Source organism: Leucoraja erinacea, chromosome 1, assembly GCF_028641065.1.
Source record: "Leucoraja erinacea ecotype New England chromosome 1, Leri_hhj_1, whole genome shotgun sequence".
Taxonomy (NCBI): Eukaryota; Metazoa; Chordata; class Chondrichthyes; order Rajiformes; family Rajidae; genus Leucoraja; species Leucoraja erinaceus.
The window spans coordinates 17,457,515-17,480,053 of record NC_073377.1 but is presented as its reverse complement, the minus strand read 5'-3'; the positions used below and the strand labels follow the sequence as shown (position 1 = coordinate 17,480,053).

Genomic DNA, 22,539 nt, shown 5'->3' with positions numbered 1-22,539 from the left:
ATATATATATATATATATATAATATATATAAGATAAAATACTCTGCAAAGTGTGTGTGTGTATTTTATATATATTTATATATATGTGTGTATAGTAGGTGTGTGTGTATATATGTGTATATATATGTGTGTGTATATATATATGTATATACATGTGTGTGTATATATATATGTGTGTGTGTGTATATATATATATACATGTGTATATATATATGTGTGTGTGTATATATATACATGTATATATATGTGTGTGTGTGTGTATATGTATATAAACACACACACACACACACACATATACACACACACACACACACACACACACACACATATATGTGTGTGTATATATATATAATACTTTACATACTGGAGGTTTAAGTTCTGTTCATTTGTAATATTATTGAACCTGTTGTAACATTTTCAAGACCTAGTAACTAGGCATGGTGGTAGGACATGAAGGTTTGCAAGTTTCCGACATGAATGATCCATTTTAATCCACAGCTGAGGCAGATCTGATGCTGGATGGGATTTAATACAGGGTTGGCTTTAATGGGCAAGATAGACGACTCTGTAAACCAGCCTACATTACTGAAGTATGATAATTGTATCCCTTTCATTTTAGAACATGTTTTTTTTCCCTGTGAACTCTGTCAAAACAGTCTTGTCTTGAAGCAGCCAATTTTAAATTGGAAACCAACAAAGATTGCAGTCTTGTGGTGAAGTCTGTTCTCTACATAGAGGCTTCCTGCCCCCACCCAGGCGTAGTCTGCATTTGTGTGTGGGCTCACACAACTTGAAGTAGCATCCGAGGATTCCCATTCTGTACGCTGACCGATTTCTCGAGGTGCATTCCTTGAACTTTGTTCGTGAAATCTGGGAATTGGCTTTGCTTCAGACGTGTGTAATAAAACCCACCAGTTGGCACCAAATTGCTTGCAGTTTAAAGTGGCAGCGATACCCTTGGTAAAACGTCTAGCTTGCTTCCGTGTTCCAATTTTCTAAATCCACCGTGCAGCAGAGAAGACACTCGGAGCAGACAAGGTGGCATCTTATTTCTATGCAACATGCATAAGCATCAACATACTTGACCAATTGCGTGTCCCTTCTCCAATTGCTAAATGCGTCCACAAAGACCCAGCTTTATTGATTTGTAAACAGCCGGCCAGTGAGACCCATAATTATTGTGGCTTTGGACAATAGGAAGCAAATAAAAGTAAAATCTCTTCCTGATGCCAGTGATATTGTTAGCTTTATAGCTTTCCCTCGCAAATAAAATCTGTTAGTGACACACACACACACTCTGGTCGGAATCCAACAGGTTAATTTTAGTCAGTGCCTAGGCTACTACTTTGTAGGAAGTTGTTGAAACCAAGAATAACAATCCATCTTGTTTACTGCTGTTAACCTGCACAATACGTCCTATAACAAAGGGCGTTGCATCAATTCATTCACTTGGGGTTTACTTAACCTTATTGGTGGTGGTTGCATGCACTTTTTTTTTAAACTGTTCATTTGAAGTGTGGGAAAGGTTTAGCAATATGAGCTGTGTATGGAGTGATTATTTGGTTCTGCCTTGCATTAGTGTGAACCACTGATAATTACAGACCTACCCGTGCCAGTGGGAGCAACGTAAGCTGATCAATTAGCAAACTCATAGACAAAATGGCTGTTACTGCTGTCAGATACCTTCATTCTGATCTTCATGGTTCATAAGTGGTAGGAGCACAATTTGGCCATTCAATCCTGGCTGATCTATCTTTCCCTCTCAATCCCAACCTTGTGCCTTCTCCCCATAACCCCTGACACCCGTATTAATCAAAAACCTATCTTTGCCTTAAATATATCCATTGCCTTTGCCTCCACAACCTTCTGTAGCAGTGAATTCCACAAATTCACCACCCTCTGATGAAAGAAATTCCTCCCATCCTAAAGGAACATCCTTTAAATCTGAAGCCATGACCTCTGGCCTTTAAGTGGTCTTCCCTTCATGGTCTTTACCTGGCAATATCGGTGCCAATATGCCCCGTGGTTTCAACGGCAACAATTGACAGACCTGGATATTTCAATGAGTGGAATCACTCAAAACGCCCTCGAAGAGTTTGCAATAATGCTAGTCATGGCAATGGAATTCTGGATATGGATGGAGTTGGAATAAATATTAAGACTTGAATGTCCGATCAGTTCCTCCAAACCATATGATTTTATTCAGGAAAAAATTGGTCCTGTTTTGAAGAAAATACACGACCTCTCATTAATAGTCGTAATTCCTATGATCTGTATAAGTAAAATGTAGAGCCATATGCTGTAAAGGGCCCTGTTCTAATCAGACCTGTAATCTGTTGTGATCTCCACCTCAACGCTGTGGACTGCGGCACTCCTACAGGCAGTGTTTCCCACATAGTACTGCCCACTCTAGGCTACACAATCACAGGCAGAGGACTCGCTCTAATACCAGATGGCTTAAAGATACAGCATGGAAACAAGTCCTTCGGTCCACTGAGTCTGCGACGACCAGTGATCCCCGCACACTGACACTATCCTACACACACTGGGGGCAATGTACAATTATACCAAGCCAATTAGCCTACAAATCTGTACGTATTTGGAGTGTTGGAGGAAACCAGAGCTCCTGGAGTAAACCCACGCAGGTCACGGTGAGACCGTACCAACTCTGCACAGACAGCACCTGCAGTCAGGATGGAATCTGGGTCTCTGGCGCTGTAAAGGCTCAAAGGTTTGTTTATTGTCACATGTGCCAATTAAGGTACATATGAATGAGGCCCTTGCAGAAACAAGGAACTGCAAACGCTGGTTTATAAAATAAGACACACATAGTGCTGGAGTAACTCAGCAGGTCAGGCAGCCTCTCAGGAGAACATGGATAGGCGATGTTTCGGGTCAGGGCCCTTTTTCGAAACAACCGTTTGCAGGTCATCCCCAGTTTATGAACGCCAGGCTTGTGCAGAATCGGAACATGTAAACAGGTGTTTGGGAGACCGGCGGGATGGATTTGCCGGCTGCCGCGAGGCTGCAGCAACTGTTCTTAACACTAGCTGGAATTTTGCCACTTCAGACCCAGGAAGAATACTGTCTAGTTAACATGTTGATGTCTCCATTTTGCCAATCCTATCTGGAGACATGCTGTCCGCCCGGGGCAAGCAACAGCAGTGTCCGTTTTCAGTCTACGGCATTTAAATATGCATCGGTTGTAAATCTTTTACAGAGTCGTAGAGTGAGAGTGTGGAAACAGGCCATTTGGCCCAACTTGTCCACACCAGCCAACATGTCCCAGCTACACTAGTCCCACCTGCCTGCATCTGGTCCATAACCCTGCAAACCTGTCCTATCAATCGTTATTAGCCCGAGACAACTGTGGGCTAAAGTTGTAAAATCAGCCGTATTATCAAGAGTGACAGAACAAGATTTTAAAATGCTTCATGAGACTGCAATTTCATGAAACTTTGTGAACTGTTCGGGTTACAAACAGACATCTGGAACATCTGGAAGGATGGAGAGGAAGCAGAAGAGGTTGATCAGAATGCTGCCTGGGTTAGAGGGTATTAGCTATAAGGAGAGGTTGGACAAACATATATTGGTGTCTCTGGAGTGCCAGAGGTTGAGGGGAGACCTGATAGAAGTTTATAAAATTATGAGAGGCATAGATATTCAGAACCTTTTTCCCCCCAGGAGGGAAATGTCAAAACACTACAGGCACAGTTTTAAGGTGCAACAAGCAAAGTAATGGGAGGTGCCTGGAACATGGAAAATAGGTGCAGGAGTAGGCCTTCGAGCCAGCGCCACCATTCAATCTGATCATCTAAAATCAGTTCCTGCTTTTTCCCTATATCCCTTGCTTTCTTTGGCCCTGAGAGCTAAATCTCACTCTTGAAAACATCCAGTGCATTGGCCTCCACTGCCTTGTGTGGCAGAGATTTCCACAGATTCACAGCTTTCTGGGTGAAAAAATGTTTCCTCATCTCTGTCCTAAATTGCCACCCCCTTATTCTTAAACAGTGACACATGGTTCTGGACTCCCACCCCCAACATAGGGAACATTTTTCCTGAATCTAGCCTGTCCAATCCTGTCAGAATTTTATATGCTGCCAGGAGTGGTGGTGAAGGCTCTAAAAGGCTTTTAGATAGGCACACAGATATGCAGGGAATGCATAGACCATGTACAAGCAGAAGACATAATTTTTAACTGGGCAGTATGTTCATGTGCTGTACATCTATATATTCCTTCAGAGTTCCTCATGCCAGGTGCTGTTAAGGTGACTGGGCATCAACAGCTTCACCTTCCGCGGGTGTGTACATACTCGTTACACATAGGCTGCAACTACAGAATGGCATTGTGGTGCAGCGACAGAGTTGCTGCCTTACAGCGCCGCAGACTCGGGTTCCATCCTGTCTGTAAGGAGTTTGAACGTTCTCCCTGTGACCTGCGTGGATTTTCTCTGGGATCTCCAGTTTCCTCCCACACTCCAAAGACGTACAGGTTTGCAGACTAATTGGTTTGGTGTAATTAGAAAATTGTCTCTAATGTGAGCGGGATAGTGTTCATGTGCGGGAATCGCTGGTCGGTGTTGGCTGAAAAGCCTGTTTCCGCGCTGTATCTCTGAACTAATCTATAAACAAACATGCTTATGAATTCCCAAGACAGGGAAAAATAGGCCAGTGGATTCAGTCAAAGTATTGTCCACCCACAGTTCCCGACTCGCTTTGCTGCTACTGTCGGTTCCAATACACAGGATGAGTTAACATGACTGCCAGCTGAACCTGCTGATCCTGACAGGACCATGCACAAAGTTCAACAGATTCAAAGTTCAGTGGCACTGCATGGGGGAAGAAGATGCTCCATGCATCATGTGCCCCTAGTTTATTACTCCTCACCCCCACCTCACCTCTACTTTCAGTCTGAAGAAGTGTTCCAACCCAAAAAGTCACCTATTCCTTTTTCTGCAGAGATGCTGCCTGACCTGCTGAGTTAGTCCATAGCATTTTTTTGCACATCAACCATTCAGGCACCTGAAATTAAATAGTTTTTCTTCTGGACTCCACTTACAGCACTTGCTTTTCGATGGCGGGACAACATAAATCACAAGTACATGGGTCTTAGAAACATAGAAATTAGGTGCAGGAGTAGGCCATTCGGCCCTACGAGCCTGCACCGCCATTCAATATGGTCATGGCTGATCATCCAACTCAGTATCCCGTACCTGCCTTCTCTCCATACTCTCTGATCCCCTTAGCCACAAGGGCCACATCTAACTCCCTCTTAAATATAGCCAATGAACTGGCCTCGACTACCCTCTGCGGCAGAGAGTTCCAGAGATTCACCACTCTCTGTGTGAAAAAAGTTCTTCTCATCTTGGTTTTAAAGGATTTCCCCCTTATCCTTAAGCTGTGAAGCTTTTTGTCTTGTGGCTTTTTATGGTGTGGCCCAGGCAGTTAGTATTAGCAGCGTATATGCGTGCGTGTATATGTCCTGGGGATGTCCCAGTTCATTTCGCAGCCAGTGAGGTGCTTTTAAACAGGAGGCATGAATGTAATTTAGGAAATGTGTGCACAGCGTACCATAAACTTCATTGAGGCTGGTTGATCCAGGCCGCCACTATTATATCCCTCTTTGTCTCTGCCCATCTACCCTGGCTCCCCTCCCGCCTCTTTCCCCTCTCTATCTCAGTCTCCTCTGTGCCTTTAATGGAACGCAGCTGCACCTGAAAATCAATTGCATTTCCTGAAACCCATTCAGATTTCTGGAAAGGCTGAATCTATTCTCCTGGGTCCGAGGCTTGTGCGGGGGGGAGAGAGAGAGACGGGGAGAGAGAGAGAGAACAAGAATTCCCAGGATCTTGCTATTAAAACGTGATGCTTCACGAAAGGCATTGCCCACGTGGTCTTGCCATTGGTGGGGAAGAAGAGGAGCGGAAGGGATGTGGGGTGGAGAAGATGGCACTTGAGGGTAATATGCTTGGGGGTGGGAGGAAACTAATGTTGCCCTGAATCTTGCAAGAGAAAGGAACGAAGAGCTGGGAACATAGGATGCCTATCCACAGGGACCTGCAAACCATTGAACTGGGTTGAGAGTCGACAGGAATTGATCTGTTTTTTTTTTTAAGAATGGTATAAAAGCTTTGTAATCCTTTTATTTCCCTCCCCAGTCATTTCTCAGGACCTGCAATAAGTTTGCCTGAATACACCCAGACTTGATTTTCTTTAAATCAATGTCTTGTCTGTAAATATTTGAGGCAGTTTTCCAGGCTCCCTTCTGGCATTCTCTCCCCTGCATTTCTGAATGTCGGCCTTGCTGCTCGTGGAGCTCAGGCACTGCTGGATCTGCTCCTCTGTTCAAAAAGCAGCAGAGACCACAGGGTGGTGGTGCTTAGCTTTCTTGCTTCTCAAAGCTACATTTGTTTTGATCGGTGGAAACCACAGAGGAAGACTTTGTTGCCTTTTATTTAAAAAAAAAAAGTTTTTAATTGACTTTATAGTTTTGGTACAGGAGTGAATGTTGCAAAGCATTTTTGGTTTGTTTTGCTCAGAGAGAATGTGATGTTTTAGAAACATAGAAACAGAAAATAGGTGCAGGAGGAGACCATTCGGCCCTTCGAGCCAGCACTGCCATTGATTGTGATCATGGCTGATCGTCACCAATCAATAACCCGTGCCTGCTCTCCCCGTATCCCTTGACTCCACTGGCCCCTAGAGCTTGGATCGACTGGCTGCACTTCTCTCCCCACCACACCTTGGTTTTTCTCCCCCATGGACCAGTTTAGATGGAGAGGTCACAGTGGTGCAGTTGCTACTCTGTGCCACAGACCCGGGTTCGATCCTGACCTCAGAAGCTGTCTGTGGGCAATTTGCATGTTCTCCCTGTTGGCTTTCCTCCAGGTTCTCTGGTTTCCTCCCACGTCACAAAGACGTGCATGTTTGTAAATAAGTCAATTTGCCTCTGTAAATTGCCCCTAGTGTGTGGGGAGTGGATGCAACGGTGGGATAACATTAAATGATGGGTGGTCAGCGTGGACTCTGGGCCAAACGGCCTGTTTTCATGCTGCGTCTCTAGCTAAAGGTCTGTGGCAAACACCTTATTCGAGAGTTTTCTCTTGCCCTGTGGTTTTTCAGTGGTGCGTCTTGGCAGGAGACTGTCCCCGGGAAGTGCTTGCAACTGGTCTCACTGGGTCACCCCACGCATGTACCTCTTCCAGCCAGGATCATTGGAGGAGCATAGATAGAGTGGATGTGGAAAGGATGTTTCCACTGGTGGGAGAGTCTAGGACCAGGGGTCATAGCCTGAGAATTAAAGGATGCTCTTTTAGAAAGGAGGTGAGGAGGAACTTCTTTGGTCAGAGGGTATTAAAATCTGTGGAACACATTGTCACAGAGGGCAGTGGAGGCCCAAGCAGTGGATATTTTTAAGGCAGATTTTTGATTAGAATGGGTGTCAAGGGTTATGGGGAGACGGCAGGAAAATGAGAGGAGGCAGAGATCAGCCATGATTGAATGGCAGAGTGGACTCGATGGGCCGAATGGTCTAATTGAGCTCCTATAACTTGTGAACATCTGCTCAACTTCCCACCCCAATCCTCCTCCTCGATCCACAGCTTCATACCTGGGTCAAGAATAGCATGTTGTCGATTAATTGGGACAAGCCTGGATTTAAACATCTGGACCTTATTTGCGTTGCTTTTCTCTGCTGTGTTGTTTAGATTTATTTGCTCCCTCTTCCTGTATCTGCCACTCTTTGTCCCTCAGCATCTTGTCTCCTTACCCCCCCGAACACCCCCATCTGCTTCAGTTTCCCTTCTGACCTCCTTCCCTTGTCCTCTATCAGCCTTTGCAACCTATTTATGTCTGTGCGATTGTGTGAAGCTGCAGTTCAAGGGATCAAGGTTGAATTCAATAGAACTTGGAACACTACAACAAAGGAACAAGGCCCTTTGGCCCACAATGTCTGTGCTGAACACGATGTCAATTGTAATCTCATCTGCCCGCATGTGCTCCATAGCTCATCATTGCTTGCATATCTACCTAAATATCTTAAAGCCTCTTAGCCACCACTGTCGTATCTGCCTCCTCCAGCACCCATGCCCCGCATATCGCCTTTAAACGTCTCCCTTAAAGCTTTTAAAGTCTACACCAGAGGACATTTTTTTTTCCGATTGTCTACCCTATCTATGCCTTTCACACTTAGACCTGTTTTATGTTCACCTTGTCCTCTCCCAGCTGAGCTTGCAGGAGGATGGGGGGAAGTGTGAACTGAGGAGAGGAACTGGGAGACAATTGTACTCTTCCCTTAGCCTGAGACTCTGTCCTTGGAAGCTCATCTCGGTGTCGTGTGTGTGTGTGTTCACTGAATCCTTGACCTCCCGACAATGTCCATTGTAAAATGTGCAGATGCATACGCATGAGGCAGTGGGAACTGACAGAGCCAAGGAACAACAGCTCATTGAAGAGTTCTTCATCGACTGTTTCGGACCTATTATCCTCAAGGCTGCAGCCCAGAGAGTAGTCAGTCACGTGACACGGTCTTTAAAGCACCAACTATTGTTCACAAGTAATGTTACATACATGAAGCAAGAACGCTTCAAGCATTTACTTATATAATTTAAAAATCTGTACTTTGTACCCAGTTGATATTGTGCAGGAGTGTTGTATTTGTATTGTTACAGATTTAATTGTTGGACCGTAGATTGTTTTCCTTTTTCGGCCACCAACTCATTTCCCTTTCACCTTCCATCCCTGTTCCGTTCTCTCCAGCACTTGCTGTCCATCTTTCTCCACCTTCCTCTGTGGCTCCAACATCACCCCTCTGCCAATTTGCATCTGCCCCCTCCCCCACTCTCACAGACTAAAGGTGGAGCTCTGGGTTTATGCTGTTCCATGTTTTCAGGTAGTTAAAGCCAATGATCCTGTGCATGGAGCTCTGCTGCAATCTGAGAGGCCGTTGCTCCACTCAGCACACATTATCCAAGTTTCCCTTCTTCCGGTCTCCTCTTCTTCCTTCGTCAGTTCTGCCTTCAGTTCTTTTTCTACTTCTTCCCTCTTTCTCTCTGTGGTACGCATATCCTGCCGTTTCCTCTCCGCTTCCCTGTCACAATTTCTGTGACTACAAAGCCTGGCTCACTCTGCACCCTCTGTGGTCTAAGATGGACCACACATTTTACCTCGCCCATTGAGAGTCGCTGAGAGAGACTGGTCGGGTCCTATGGCCCATCAAGTTGGTGCCAACCAACAACTACACATTTTCACTAACCCTGCATCCCTGGAGGCTGCTGATGCCCGATAGAAGTATATAAAATTATGAGAGGCGTAGATAAGGTAGACAGTCAGAACCTTTTTTCCCCAGTATGAAAACATCAAGTACTGGGGGGGTAGGGGGGGACAGCTTTAAGCTGAGAAGAGCAAAGTTTAAAGGAGATGACAATCCCATTTGACTGTCCCAATGTTTAAGAGTAAGACATGGTTAGTACAAGTTTGGCGGGATATGGACCACATGCAGGCAGCTGGTTCTAGTGTAGCTGGGACATGTTGGCCGGTGTGAGCAAGGTGGGCCGAAGGGACTGTTTTCACACTGTATCACTCTATGACTCTTATGAGATGTGCGGGAGCAGGTTTTTTACACATAGGGTGGTGAGTGCCTGCAATGCGCTGTCAGGGCCTGTGGTTGAGGCAGATTTGTTAAGGGCACTAAAAAGAGACTTTTGGATTGACATGGATTATGCGCAGACAAATAAGAATTGGTCCTGACCTCATGTTCTGCTCGGACATTGTGGGCCGAATGGCCTGTTCCTGTGCTGTACTGTTCTATTTTTATCCTCTTCAATTTCCCCCATGTTTTGCTGCTCTGCTAAGATCGTTGTGCCGTGCACCATATACTTGTATTATCTGTGCTCTCCCTTTTAATTCCTCGTAGCTCGGTATTTTCAACTCTGGCCCGCTTCTTTCATCACTGCCCTGTCCCTCGCTTCCCTCTGTTTACCCCGTGTCTCCAGCGTATGTGGAGCTGGTCAGCTCGAGGAATGAATGGGGCTCAGTTCTCAGGGCTGGAGGAAGCTCTAGAGGCTGGAACCAGAGACTGGCCAAGTTCCTCCGGCAACTGCAGGAAGAAAGTTAATCCCTGGGGCAACGACAAAGTAGTTTCTCCTTGTGAAAGCACAGAGATGACCGTCACTTTACTGGCCGTGCTCTTTCATGGTGTGAATGAGGATTTTGGGAGTGGTGAGTGAGTATTGGCTCGGCGGTGAAGGCATGCAGGGAACCTTTTCAGACCTCATTAACCCTCAATACTCCAAAATCACCCATCGGGAACTTTACCGCACCACCTTATTTTCACAAATCCCAAAGCAAATTCTGTGGGTTCCAGAAATTCCAATCCATTTCTGGGATGCTTATCGCTGGGGTTAACTAACCAAAGTGCTCGGTGGTATGCCTCAGATTTCATTTAGCGTGTACAAATTGAAAGGGGTAGGAGTACTGATTATGGATGATCTGCCATGATCACAGTGAATGGTGGTGCTGGCTCGAAGGGCCGAATGGCCTACTCCTGCACCTATTGTCTATTGAGTGGTGAATTGAAGGTTAATTTTGCTAGAGCTGGTAATTGGAAAGTGCCCATAAAATCCTGAATGTACTTGGTTCTGTGGAAGGGGTGGGGTAGAGGAGGACGGTGAATCAAAATATTCAGTCCTCACAATAATTAGAAACGGTGGCAGCAGTTAAATCGGATTGTTCATTTTGGGGCAGGGAAAATAGTTTGTCAAATGTCTTTGCTCATGCAGTATGCTGAGTTAAGACATTCTCATTTAGCTCTTGTCGAAATCTTCCCTCTTTGTCGACTAACTTAGGGGCACTGAAGGGTACAAATGCAGCAGAATGCTAAAAGGAGATAATTTGAAGCGTCGTCTCTGCAAATTGGGCGCATCCTGAGTGCGGGAGGTGATTGTACGGAGTGCGTACGTTCTCCCCGTGAGGTTTTCCCCCCCCGGGTGCTCCGGTTTCCTCACACACTCCAAAGCCGTACAGATTTGTAAACTGTAAACTGTCCATGGTGTGTGTGTGTGTAGGATAGCGTGTGGGGATCGCTGGTCGGCATGGACTTGATGGGCTGAATGGCCTGTTTCCGCGCTGTATCTCTAAACTAAACCAAAACGCGACCACTCAAGAATGCGCCACTCTGCTTGCAGTGCGGGCTGGCTATGTTTCACTTGTGCTTAGTGAATATAAAACAAATGGCAGACTGCAGGAAATTACCGAAGGGTTAACTTGGCCATGAAAAGCCTTTATTGCTCTCTAGGCCGTCTGCCAGACTGGGAGCCTTGCAGTTAGCCTCTCGCACGTCACATGACTAGAACAAAATGCAGCAGCCAGTGAAGTGTGGAGCCTGGGACTTGGCAGGGTCTGTGTGTAGCTGTTGGTCTTCCACACCCACCCCACCCCCATCTCTCCTCTTGCTCACTGCTGCTCTGCCTTTAGGTCCCTTCTTTTCGCCAGCAGGGTGGGCTTTTACTTTGGTGGGTGGGGCAGGGGGCTTGATATTTGAAGAGGCCCAACAAAGGCTGACTTTTTTTAACAAAATCTTAAAAACTCTTCAGTTTTTTTTTTACTGCAAACTGTCCCCTAGCACTTTTCTTCTCCTCCCTATCTTGGAGATGGCGGGTGTAACTGCTGGCTAGATGTTGGAACTTGCCCCAGGGCAATATTGAACATGAGCAGCTTCCAAGGTGGGAGGAAACTTGATTCGCATTCCGCCGCACCAAAAGATTCCTGAAAATCAGAAGATTAAATTCTGGAATAACATAGATTTTATTGAAGCTAAAGGAAATGCACATTTTTACACAACTACCACCACTTTGTAAACGGCATTATATTTGAGGGTACTTCATTCAATTTTGAGTGGTTGGGACTTGCAGATTGGAAGTAGGCCCTTCGGCCCGACTTGCCTGTGCTGACCAAGATGCCATATCTACACTAGTCCCACCTGTCCATGTTTGTCCCATATCCCTCTGAACCTTTCCTATCCAAATGTTTTTTAACGTTATATATAGTACCTGCGTGAGGCTAAACGATAAAGGGAGAGAGTTTCGCTACAGGGGATATCATATCCCTTTGCTTTGCACATGGTTTAAATCACACAGTCACCAAGCAGAATTCACCAATTGAAGTGGTCTCTGCTACACCATTAAGGGACAAGCATCTGACAAAATTGAACATCACCTGAGCAGAAGACTATTAAAGCCAAGCTGCTGCCCCAGCCAAGGTGGGGTTCTCAACATAAATGCAAATATAACAATACCCACATGCAATATGGCCTTCTAGTTACTAACCCCTACATTTTCGTAGCTCCACGTATTTTAGTAACTTCAGCATATTGAATCCATGATTTCTAGGGAAGAATTAGTCATAGATTCATACAGCACAGAAACAGGCCCTTCGGCCCAACCTGTTCATGCCGACCAAGATGCCCCATCTAAGATGGTTCCATTTACCCACGTTTGGCCCGCATCCTTCTCAACCGTTCCTATCTATGTACCTGACCAAGTGTCTTTTAAATGTTGTTATAGTTCCAGCCTCAGCTACACCCTGTGGCAGCTGGTTAAAAATACTCACCAACCTTTGAGTAAATTCATGAAAGCATTTTGTTGGAGATTACAAGTTATGAGAGTAGAATTGGGTCATTCGGCCCATCAAGTCTATTCCACCATTCAATCATGGCTGATCTCTGCCTCCTAATCCCATTTTCCTGCCTTCTCCCCATAACTCTTGACACCAGTTCTACAACTGATTACGGAGGATCTCTACCTAGAACGGGGCAATTTTCCTTGGACATTTTACCCCTCCTCCCCCTCCCCCGAGCCTGCCTGCACAGCTACCTATCTCACTGCTTGTTCTGGTCATTGCTGCCAACTTATCTGGGACTTGCTAAAGAAATGTCTAAACCTCACAGAACCATTTCCTCTTTGACTTGTGCCTTAAGAGGGCATATGTGTCTTTCTGCATTTCTTGCCCCTTGGTGTTCTGCCAAGTGGCAGAGAGGTCAAGAGAAGCATTAGACAGACATTGTGTTGAGCCAAGAGTCAGCTAAAACCCAGCCTCCATAAACTGAAAGGGGATGAGCCCCATAGCATTTTACCAAAGATTGGTTGAGGCCATGGCCATAATAGGCATTGGCTGACCTCTTGATTGAGGACTATTTGAGGTGGGGGAAGGAGGTGTAGTGTGAGGGGGGGGGGAGAGGCTTCAGAGAAACCTTATCAGCTGCACATCACATTTGCTTTCACCGAGCGGACATGCTGGTGCCGTCTCGTACTGACCTTTGCGCTCCACTGTGTAAAAGATAACTAACACTGCCTTGTCTCTGGCACCGAGCAGGACTCGGGATTAAATGACCCACAGGCGCTAGCTTGGCTCGCTGCCTGCTGTCATGGAGATGTTTCCTCATGTGTTTGTGTGGATTTTTTTTTTTTTTTTTACTTTAGCAAGTCTCAGTCTCAGGTTATCCACACTTGATGCTGTTTCATGACAGATGATTAAACCAGAGCAAAGGCTCGCACATCTGCCGGTCACACTCGTAGAGAAAAGAAATGCATGTCAACCAATACTGTGACCAAATCTCCTCCCCCTCCCCAACCACCGCCCCCAGTATTGATCATCTATCTTCCATCTGTGCTCTTTGAGGACCTGGAACCCCCCCCCCATCCATGCAGACTTTATCGGACTTTAGCACTGGAGGATGAGGTTTGATCTTATAGAGTGTATAAAATTATGAGCGGAACAAATAGGGTAAATGCACAGATTATTTTTCTCAGAGTTGGGGAAGCAAAATCCAGAGGCCATAGGTTTAAGGGGAGGGGGGGGGGAGGAGATTGAATAGGTACATGAGTGGCAACTTCGTTAAACAAAGTGTGGCTGGTGTATGGACCGACTTGCCAGAGTAGGTAGTTGAGGTAGGTACTATTACAGGGTTTAAAAAACATTTGGACGGGCACGTGGATAGGTTAGGTTTAGAAAGATAGGGGCCAGACAGTCAGGTGGGGCTAGTGTTGATGGGACATGTTGGTTGGCATGGGCAGGTTGGGTAGAAGGGCCTGTTTCCGTACTGTATGACTGAAATAGGTTTAGGATGGGGGTGGAAGCAGTTTGGAGGGGATAAAATGACTTTATTTTTCTGTTCTCATTTCTATTGGCTGTAGGGTGATATAACTGACCTCGGTTAACTTTAGACCAAGGGAATGGAGTAACTTGTTGAATTGAGACAAGGATATAAAGCCATGTTCAAGTAAAACATTCTGCCAGGAATGACTGTTGTTATGGACTCGTATAGAAAGAAAGACTGCTTGAATAAGCATTGGTTGCCCATAGGAGAAGGGCAATAGGGAAATGGAAGGGGGAAACTCCACTTCCTCTTGCATCAGTTGTTCTCCCCAAGTTTAGTAGAAGATGACTGCATGTCGCATTCTCTTTAATAAAATAAGGCACAGGCAGATTTTAAATGTGGTTGCTTCTGAATGATGAATCTTGAAATGCTGCAGCTAATGTTGAATGAAGACTTCAGCTGCTCCCAATGGCAGCGAACAAGCCATGAATGTGGAGTATCACAAGTGTGTTTGTGGCACAGCATTGGAACGTGATGTGTGAATGTTCTATGGGTGTAACGCGGTCAGTACATGCAGCAAGTTAGTTTCAGTTACCATCTTGGAGCTTATCTGCAGCTTTCTGTTCGAGGAAGAGCTGCCACACATTTTGGGTGTTGACCTGACAATCTTCTTGATCTGCAATGTGCAATTACTTTACCATAAGTCTTACTGACAGCGCAATAAAAATATCAGCGGTGTAGTTGAAAGTGGACTGTCCTAGCATGATGGATCATGTGCTCACCTGTCGAACCAGTGGCTTCAATGTGATTTGTGACTCATCTTCCTGTCCTTATTTGTTAATATGCAGTTCCTCAGCTACTTAGTTCGGTTTAGAAATCAGCGCGGAAACGGGCCCTTCAGCCCACCGAGTCCGCGCCAACCAGCAATCCCCGCACGCTAACATCGTCCTGCACGCACTAGGGACAATTTGCGATTATACCATGCCAATTAACCTACCTCTTTGGGGTGTGGCCGGAAACTAAAGATCTCAAAGAAAACCCACGCAGGTCAAGGGGAGAAGGTACAAACTCCATATAGACAGCACCCACAGTCAGGATCGAATCTGGGTCTCTGGCGCTGTAAGGTAGCAACTCAACCGTTGCACCATTGTGCCTCCCCTCTTCTATAGTACTAACATAGAAAATAGGTGCAGGAGTAGGCCATTCGGCCCATTCAATATGATCATGGCTGATCATCCAACTCAGTATCCTAAGTATACACTTTGTACATTTTGGCACCGTCGGATGTCATATGCAAACGTTTCCCCCAGGAGTATCTTGATTTAAGTGGCACATGCATAGTTTCATGTCCTTGAGCACTTTTATAGTCACAAAGTCGTGCAGCACAAAGTCACACTAAGCTTTCGCCAACTAACAAGTATCTATCCGTACTCTTCCCATTTCCCAGCACTTGGCCCATGTAAGCATCCAATGCCTTGGACTTCCTTAAAAAATTTAAAATCAAACTGGGCAGAATTTCTCCAGTTGCTGTGTTAAACATCAGTTCGCCTCGTGCAAAAACAAAATGTGCCGTTTTTAATATTTCTACCGGGTAGGCCCAGAGGAATGGCTGATTTGGTGGCCATATTGCTGCATTCAACTGCAGCAACCATTTTCTGCATAGCAAAGTCCTGCCACTGACGGCAAAGCAAATCAATGAATGTTTTTATGGTATTGGCTGAGCGAGGGATGTTGGTCAGGGCACTGGGACTACTGCCCATGCTTCCTCAAAGCACGCAAGACTGAGGGGAAGAAATATGAACCGCCAGAAGAAGAAAAATACGATAAAAATACAACCTTTCTAAGACAGCGTAGAGAAAGTGAAGAAAACAGGCAGGACTAGCACTGACGAGTGAATTTTTCAGGGTAGAACGAGGGAGAAAAACAAACAATGGATGTACTGTGTTGTGTTTATTTAAAAAAAAAATTTCACCTCCTGATGGTAGGATGGTAACGTTTCTCTTTAATTTGACTACGGCCTTGAGCATTACCCAGAGGGATGTGGTCGTCTGCTTCTTGTTTATGGATATTTCATTCCTTTCCTAGTTTCCTTCCCTGCTATGAAGCCAAGGAAGCTTTTGGCTGAGGACTGGTTTTGATTTGCACTTGGGTTTGGTCCCAGTCCTCTGGGTCCTGCAGACTGGGCTCCACCCAGTCTCATCAGCACGAACTCGGAAAAGAATTACACCTTCGTCTGGATCCCTTCCCTCCCCTCTGCTCCCTGAAATTAATTAGTATCTGGCTTAAAATGCAAAAATACATTTTGCCTAATTGAACCCAATTCTCACATCTCGCTGCTGATCAGCTTCTTAGAGTAAGGTGAAGAACAAAGTACAGCGCTGTTGTGAAGAACGGGCAAATTAAGTCAGTAATATGAGGCTTGCTGAAACCCACAGTGGGGTTTTTATAAAGGCTGTAGATTACAGGGGGGTGGAAAATATGAGGGAGTTGTTTGGTTGTGAAAATCCAGCGAATATGATAAGGGGCGCTGTTCAACATCATGGTCACCTCTTCCGTGGACTGGAATGCAAAGCCTTTTAAAGGCCCATTAGCCCCTTCCATTAAAGGGAGCAGGATTTGTGAAGTGAACTTGTATAAGGCACAACCCACAACAACTTGGAGACAGACTCAGGGTTACACTCAAGGCACCTGCTTTTCTCTGTAATAAAAATTATGCTTTTGGGTTATATCTTTATGTGATTCATTTCAGGCTAAGCAATGATAGAGAAGGAAAACAAGCTTTGATTCTCCTGCTTTTTTTCCCCATCAAAAGAGGAATTTCTCGCGCATGTAAATCACAATAAAACTGCTTGTTGGAGTGCACTCTCCAAAGCAGTATCTCCAGTTAATACTGAAACTGTATAAAACACTCATCTCTCGGTTCTTCTGCAAGATCCTGCCTCTCTTTATCTCTTGCTCCCGTGCTGCTGTGAAAATAATTTTAAAAAGGGGGTGAGAAATGCAGTCACCTCAAGTGGTTTACTGATCTGGAGCTAGGAATGTGCAGGCATCTGCCAAAACGTAGACTAGCGTCATCTACAGTAAACCTCCAACTGACCTCAACATTTACAGCAGTCAGCCTTTCTGGCATGAAGAGATAGCACATCTTAAAAACAGCCCCTCCTTAGCAATAACATTGCATTAGGCATTGTATTTTGTGGCTCCATTCCTTATAAAGCAGGGTGTCTTCCCACTTGTCATGAGCAACGGAGAAGGAATGTCTTGTCGGTCGGTGTGTGTGTGTCTTAAGGATGTACAGCATTGTGTATCTCGCATCCAGGGCTTACAACCTCTCGTGGGTAGGATTAAATGATTCTACATATTTGACACAAGCTTCCATTGTCCAATGACATTGTTACAACACTTGTTTCTGTGTGCAAATCTGAGGGGAAATTTCCCAAATATAGTAAGGATGTGGAGGTATTGGAGAGGGTGCAGAGGAGGTTTACTAGAATGATGTGTGCAGGAATAGGAAGGAACTGCAGATGCTGGTTTACATTGAAGGAACTGCAGATGCTGGTTTACATTTAGACACAAAATGCTGGAGTAACTCAGCGGGACAGGCAGCACCTCTGGAGAGAAGGAATGGGTGACAATTCGGGTCGAGATCTTTCGTCGGAATCTGGAGAGAAGAAATGGGTGATGTTTTGGGTCTAGACCCTTCTATCTTTTACTAGAATGATGCTTGGATTCGAGGGCATTGGTTACAGGGAGAGATTGGACAGACTTGAATTGGGTTTTTTTGTGGAACCACAGAGGTTGAGGGCAGCCCTGATAGAAGTCTATAAAATCATGAGAGGCATAATCAGAATCTTTTTTTCCTGGGTGTAAATATCAGATGCTAGAGGGTATAGTTTTAAGGTGAAAGGAACTAAGTTTAAAGGAGATGTGCGGGGGCAAGTTTGTGCCAGCGGATACTGTAGTGACATTCAAGAGGCTTACAGATTGGGGCTTGGACATGCAGGGAATAGAAGGATATGGATTACATGCAGTCGGTCTTGGCATCAGACATTGTGGGCAGAAGGGCCTGTTTCCGTGCCGTACCAGTCAATGTTAACACCTCCCGCAGCAGATTGTCGTGGAGCCGTAATAAGAGGTAATGTGTTCCTGCCTGAAGTGCTTCACTTTGGGTTTGGGCTTGCTGGTTATCAATAATTTATTAAACCCAGACATTGCAGCCAGAAAGCTGCCTTTAATCATAGTCTTCATTGTCACCATGAAGCTAGGTTTCGACTGGCAGCTTGCACAGGAGCACTGAAGGGTGAGGGAGGATTGTTGAAGCCGGCAAGCTGCAACTTGTTGGACAAAGACGATTAGTTTAAATAAGAAAATATGGATTCTCCCAGGAAAGCCAAAGGAAAACTGATGTCAGTTGATGGCAGTTTATGAGGGTTATGTGCTGGGCCAGAGATGGTGGCATCTGTAGCAAAGTGAATAAAATTTCCACATACCTTTAATTTGAGTTTATTTTAGAGAAGCAGCGTGGAAATGGGCCCTTCGGCCCACCGGGTCCGCGCCGACCAGCGATCCCCGCATATTGACACTATCCTACACGCACTAGGGATAAATTACACTTATACCAAGGCAATTAACCTACAAACCTGTACGTCTTTGGAGTGTGGGAGGAAACCAAAGATCTTGGAGGAACGTACAAACTCCATACAGGCAGCATCCGTAGTCGGGATCGAACCCGGTTCACCGGCGCTACATACCGCTGCGCCACCGTGCCGCTGTCACTTCTTTGAATTGCTATCAAATAATTTTCAATGCTTTCACCAAATATCCTTTGCATTGCTAGGCACGGCAGTCAACTAGTGAGGTGCAATTTGTGGCCAGCCCATCGGATGTGATGCATCTGTAGAAATTAGAAAGAGACATTACAGCCACGTGGAATGGCCTGAATTTGCAGAATTGGGGGGCAATTGAAGAGACGAGTGGCAATTTTAAGCCACCCCCATCCCATGAGCTTCTTACATAACTATGGTGATTTCTTCAAAGGCATGGTGGTGCAGTAGTAGAGCTGCTGCCTTACAGCGCCAGAGACCCGGGTTCAACCCTGACTACAGGTGCTGTCTGTACGGAGTTTGTACGTTCTCCCTATGACTGCGTGGGTTTTCAAAGATGTACAGATTTGTAGGTTAATTGGCTTCGGTAAGAATTGCAAATTGTCCCTAGTGTATAGGATAGTGCCAGTGTGGGGGGGGTCGCTGGTCGACGTGGGATAAGCGTGAGCTTGTAATAGTTTTCCTTATTATATAGTGATGATAGACACAAAATGCTTGAGTAACTCATTGGGACAGGGAGCAGGTCTGAAGAAGGGTCTCGAGCCCAAACGTCACCCATTCCTTCTCTCCAGAGACGTTCCCCATCCCACGAGTTACTCCAGCTTTTTGTGTACAGCATCTGCAGTTCCTTCTTACACACACTGTATAGCCTTTGGCACCAGTAGGTTGAAATGCTGGAGTGAGCATCTACCATCCACCCCCCTCCCACGGACCATATCTTACAATTAACAAGAGAGAGGAACAATTCAAATGTACCCATCTGAAGGTAGCAGCAACAAGGTGCCTGTGCATGGCTGGGCTGGAGGTTCTGCTTGGCTTTGTCATGTTACTGCACTCTTTGCAAGCTCCCTCAGCTTCATGTATTTTATCATCACAAGTCCTTCTGATCCAGGGCTGCTGCCCTTCCCTTTTCTGAATTATTTTACCAGATGCTATAATCAAAACACATATGTGGCTTTTCCTGACAGTTTTTGACATGCTTTAGTCCTTATAATTTAGTCCTTATAACAGCCAATTTAAGCAGGCTCATTTGACACCATTCCAATTTTCTGCCTGCAAAAACTCCTTTAGTATGTACAAGCTCTACCACGTTACATAATCGCATCTCTATTCTTCATCTGCTCTCCCTTTTTTTTTCTCTCTCAGTTTCACACACGCATACTTTTCAGGTTTCTTTGTCATTTCCTCAATTAGATTACATTGACATACTAACATCCTACTAGGCTGATGCTGTTCCGGTTTCAGAGGAGCCAAGACACTCAGCCTGAGTCACGCATTGTGTTCCTCCAGTGTGCCATATGCTGGTTGCAGGTCGGGTGGGGTGGGGTGCCGCTATTATTAATTACATCGTTTACTTTGAGTTAATAGCTGGGAAACAACTGGCATTTTATCAAGTTGAGTGAATGAAGTCTTAGTGGGGTGAGTTATGGGGGGGGGTGATAGTGGTGAATTGATGTTTATTCTTAACTCTGTTCAACCTCCCAATTTTGTCAACAGTTTACTTTTTTTTGACAAAGTAGAAGTTCAACAATGGCCTGGGAAAAATTATATTCCAGCATCCACCGGAAAGGTTTTCAAGCAACAAAAGATTCTGAAATGGTGGGGAGACTGATGACAATAGACAATAGGTGCAGGAGTAGGCCATTCGGCCCTTTGGGCCAGCACCGCCATTCAATGTGATCATGGCTGATCATCCACAATCAGTACCCTGTTACTGCCTTCTCCCCATATCCTTGGACTCAACTATGTTTAAGAGCTCTATCTAACTCTCTCTTGAAAGCATCCAGAGAATTGGCCTCGACTGCCTTCTGAGGCAGAGAATTACACAGGTTCACAACTCTCTGGTTGAAAAGGTTTTTCCTCATCTCCGTTCTAAGTGGCATTCCCCTTATTCTTAAACTGTGGCCTCTGGGAACATGTTTCCTGCCTCTGGCGTGTCCAATCTCTTATATGTTTCAATAAGATTCCCACTCATCCTTCTAAATTCCAGAGTATACAAGCCCAGCCGCTCCATTCTATCAACATATGACAGTCCTGCCATCCTGGGAATTAACCTCGTGAACCTACGCTGCATTCCCTCAATAGCAAGAATGTCCTTCCTCAAATTTCGAGACCCAAACTACACACTCAAGAGTAACAGCCACTGATTACCTGGGTTAGATGGGGTGGTGCAGTTAGGGACTTGATGTAAGGAGCAAGGTTAGACTCACTCAACATGTTGTTTAACATTGCATTTCAGTCCGCTGAACACCCACGGCCATGAGATTTCACTGTATTCTTGGCCTCTCCCTGATGCATCAATGATTCAATTCAAAGATATGTGCAAAGAGAAGGCAGAACAGGACTTAAACCATGTCTCGCCAGCCAAAAGGGAGACACCTGATATTCGTAATATTGCTTTCTCGTTCTCCTGCCCAATATTTATCCAGACATGATCTGGAGAGGTTTGCATTAAGATTCTTAGCAATCACAGCCCGTCACTCAAATCTCAGCTTTGCCGGTAACGCCCTTGTGGGTGGCTTGGGGAAATGGGCAGAGGCCACAAACGAGCTACGGTGAGATCAGTAATATGAATTAACAGTGTAGCCAGAGGGTGATTAATCTGTGGAATTCATTGCCACAGTCGGCTGTGGAGGCCAAGTCATTGGGGGGTTTTTTTTTTTTAGGTGGAGATTGACAGTCTGAAGAAGATATTTGCATGAGAGAGTTGGATCTAGCACTTAGATGTTAATGGAATCAAGGGATATGGGGAGAAAACAGGAATGGGGTACTGATTCTGGATGATCTACCATGATCATATTGAATTGTGGTGCTGGCTCAAATGGTCGAATGGTCTATTCCTGCACCTGTTTTCTATGTCTCGACTCGAAATGTCACCCTTTCCTTCTCTCCAGAGATGCCGTCTGTCCCGCTGAGAAACTGCATCATTTTGTGTCTATATCTTTCGTTTAAACCAGCATCTGTAGTTCCTTCGTACAGATAAATGATTAGTAAGGGTGTCATGGGTTATGGGGAGAAGGAATGAGAATAGGGTTGAGCGGGAAAGAAAATCAACCATGAGTAGACTTGATGGGCCGAATGACCTAATTCCGCTCCTAAAACTTATGAACTTAGTGATAGTTAAAAGAATGTATTCAGAAACGGTTTGAAATGTACTGAGCGATGTGATAAGATGCCAAGTCTTTTGTTCCCTCAGTTCTGATGTTAAAAAAAAAATTAAACTTGCATATTTGAGTTAATTTGCATTTTGTGATAAAAATATATTGAATACATCCACTGAGTAAATTTGAAAATATCCACAAGGTCACTTCAGAAATTGAAATAGATTCCAACTGAACTTCCTGTTTAGTCCTAAATTTCTAATGTTAATAAATTACGTCTCCTGGCCTTTGAATCTTTGGAGAGTCATAGATATAATGACTGAGTGGCAATAAGTGAGGCTCCAGCAAGACTGTAGGGGGAATAAAACACACTGACTAAGCCTCCGTCCTTCAGACTGACCTGCTGAGCCTCCATTTCACCCAGTGCAGTACAGTACAGACAGTTGTCTGTTCCTACTTCACTGTGCGCTATTCGGGCTGGAATAGCCGTGAGTGAGAGTGAGTGCGTGTGTGGTGCGGGGAGG

General features: G+C 45.2%; 1 protein-coding gene across 2 annotated transcripts in view; it reads left to right on the top strand.

Moving 5' to 3' along the window:
- The window catches only part of smad7 (SMAD family member 7), a 42,700-nt gene that overhangs the window by 10,000 nt on the left and 10,161 nt on the right, over positions 1–22,539 (top strand). The window lies entirely within an intron of this gene.